The following is a 3,375-nucleotide window of genomic DNA, read 5'->3' on the forward strand; positions in this document are numbered from 1 at the left end:
CGCAAGGGCCTGGCGGAGGGGCCAGGCACGCTGGCAGCTAGCCCGTTTCCGGTGATTGACAACATAGCTGTCTAATAGAGTCGCAGAGCTGGAGCCTAGGTTCCGCCCCGTCGTTCTTCCCCGCCCCCCGCCCCCCCGCTATAAAAGGGCCCGGAGGCTGAGCTGCCGACTGAGGCGAGGGCGGTGGGGTATGGGGGGGAAAGAAAGCGAAGATGCATAATGCCCTGCTGGGTAGGGCAGGAGAGGGAAAGTAACGGTAGCCAATGTATGCACCCATTGTGCAGCTCCCTGGGCAGGGAGTAGGTCCTGAGCAGGTGAGGCGCCTCCTTGCCTCATGTGGTGTTTGGGGTCGTCAGCCTTTCCCCGTGTGGTGGGTCTGTGAGGGGCCAGGGAAGGCGGAGAGGGAACTGTGCTCTTAAGGCTGCTGTGTGGCAGCTGAGGTGAAGCTGTAGCTTGCCTTGTCTGAGGGAGGCACGTGCTCTTGCTCCCAAGTGTTTTGGCCTCGCAGACTCAGGTCTGTGGGTTTGTTTAAAAAAAACCCACAAACCCTTTGTTGTGCTTGGAAGTCAAATTTCCTCCTGAGCCTTGCAGTGAGAGATTGCTGTTTGGAGAGAAGAAGGTTCTCTTGCTGTGGGCATGCATTGCTTCATTTGTGGTTCAAGCAGTATTTCTGGTACCTCTGCTGCCCCTCCGAGATAGCAATGTGTGGGTAGAAGACTAGGAATCGCTTTTTAAAATAATTGTTGATTAGAAAGGTAGTATCAGTGGAATATGTTACATAAAGAACCTGTATCTACCTCTTAAGTACAGAAACATTAATTAAGGGAGTAAACCCTTCAGTTGAACTGGACTTTTGTTTGACAAATACCTTATGTTTTGGAGGATCGTGGTGGGAGTATGGATTTGCTTGAAGCTTTTGCTTAGATTGCAATGTTTAGTTGATAGAGATGCATAATGTTCATTAAATAGCTGACTAACAGATCAGTAATTTATTTATCAAAATAAACTTTAAGAAACAGTGTTTAGTAATGCCTCTGAAGCCACGTGGTCCTGGATAAACTGTCTCTGGTCTGTTGGTCTTAAAGCTTGTACATTGCTCTCGTCATCATTCAGTGTTTCTTAGGTTTTTGTACACAAAGAAACGATTGTCTTGGCATCCCAATTATAGCCTGTTAACTAGGACTGCACTTGTTAAATGGTGAGCAAGTTTCTCCCTCTCTGAAGCACTGGAAAACATACAAATGTGAGATAGCTTTATAAAATAGTGACTCATAGTTTGAGGTGCGTGGAATGTATTACATCTGGACTAAAACAAAAATTAGTTGAATTAAATGGATTAGTTTCACTTGAAAGATATTTTTCCTTTCTGCAGAAGCAGTAATTCAAACACAAAGAAAAACTTAAAAATTTATTTTCTAGATTTAAAGCCTCATTGCTGGCTTCCTGCAGTTTTGGCAAGATTCTTTTATTTTGCAAATGGTATGAATGCAAATACAGTCTTTCAGGTTATATCAGCTTTCTCCAGTATCTGCAAAGCTGTAGCCACTACCAGACTTCAGCAAAAGATTTTTAAAGGTCAATCTTCATAGTTTATACAGATTGGAAATGCCAGTTGTAAGTTACAACTAGTGATATTAATAAAGTCATATTAATACAACTTTCAAATCCTGATCTTAAACTGAATTTGTGGCTGTTTTGTGCATTTAGCAGAGCAGGTGTACTGCTGCTCTGGATTTCCTTGCATTGTGGTTTATATAAAAATGCACAAGTTATGTATTAGAGTTTCAGTGAATATAAGTGGAAAAAAGTTGTGGATTTCTTTAAGGAAAATTGGGGACCAGGCCTTTCTCCTGAAATATGTTGAGTTCTTTGTGCTGGATGCAGATCACTTGAGATTATGTGTATATGATAGTTTCTGTTTTACTGCTTTTAGAGCCTTTTCTGTGTTAGTTCTTTTCTGGTCAACTCTGTCCCAAACAACTGTCAGCTGCTTAGCAAACTTAAGGCCAGAGTATTAGGTAGATAACTGGAAAGAGAAAGCAAAGATTAGAGCTAAAATGTAACCTTGATTTATACTTTAAAAGATTTCTTTTTGGTCTCTTAAGAGATCTCAACTGCAGTTTCTTCAGCATGTCCCAGTTAGGCATCGAGGGGTTTTGTTGTCACTCCACCTCCCTCGTTGCTCCTTAAATTCCAGATGACTTTCACTTCCAAGTGCTTGTGTTTCCTTTTCATGTTTTTATGAAATCTGCCCGATTTATGTAGCAGCTGGTTGGTTCTTGAGGCTGGGTGCTTTGGGTGTAAGAGTTATTCCCCTTTTTGTTTTTAATGAGATTGGTAGTTAACTACCCAGTTTGGACTGTTCTGTATTTATCCTCTTAGACTGAGATGGGAATACTAATACTCATTAAGTAACATATAGTCTCTGGTGTGTGACAATCTGGACAGACATAAAGACATAACATGCGAACATAGTAGAGACTTGTTTTGTCTGGTAGTGTATAAGAACAGATGTCTACCTCCAGCTTTTGCATTCCTGTATCACAACTGGAAAATTGTATGCCATCAGAGATCCCTGGAGTTATGACACACTTGTTCAAACGAACTGGGTCCTTACTGCTTGGTGGTGGCATTATCAATGGGATTCCTATTGTTTTAGGCCGCGCTGCTTTTTCTTTCCTGCTGTAGCTTATGAACACCTTGAGGTAATGTGGAGCTATGTGGAATATTAAACATAACTTGAAGACTGAGATTTGGCTTGTAGAGAGAATATAGAACAACGTGAATGTTTGGGTTTCGCCTTGATCATTGTAATTTTAACACACATGCATTAGGAAGTCTTTGTCCTTATTTGTCACCTAATTTCAGTGAAAAAGTAGAAGCCTGATCACACTGATGAGCATTTTTCTTGTACAGAACTTGGAATGAGGCTATTATTGAACACACTTGTTAAAGCTGCATTTTAATGTTCAGAACATTGTTATGATTCACTAGCTTATTGTAATGACTGTATGAATGTTGATGTCTGACCACATGTACTTGATGCAATCACTTCTGCATTATGCCTGGTTTCATCACATATGTATGTAATGGGCTTTTGGCAGCATTGTGCAATATCAAAATTGAGCAGTAAAATCTGTATTTACTACTTCAAGATTCCTCAGTGTCGTGATTTAACCTCGGTTGGCAACTAAGCACCACCCAGCCGCTCGCTCACTCCCCCCCTCCCGATGGGATGGGGGAGAGAATTGGAAAAGCACGTGAGAAAACTTGTGGGTTGAGATAAAAACAGTTTAATAATTGAAATAAAATTATAATGATAATAATATGATAATAGTAATAATACACAAAACAAGTGATGCACAGTACAATTGC

The 3,375-nt window shown here is 41.0% G+C and overlaps 1 protein-coding gene across 1 annotated transcript in view; it reads right to left on the reverse strand.

The window, feature by feature from the left end:
- The window catches only part of LRRK2 (leucine-rich repeat kinase 2), a 147,318-nt gene that overhangs the window by 73,684 nt on the left and 70,259 nt on the right, over positions 1-3,375 (reverse strand). The window lies entirely within an intron of this gene.

This window comes from Pygoscelis adeliae, unplaced genomic scaffold, assembly GCF_000699105.1.
Source record: "Pygoscelis adeliae isolate BGI_AS28 unplaced genomic scaffold, ASM69910v1 Scaffold315, whole genome shotgun sequence".
Taxonomy (NCBI): Eukaryota; Metazoa; Chordata; class Aves; order Sphenisciformes; family Spheniscidae; genus Pygoscelis; species Pygoscelis adeliae.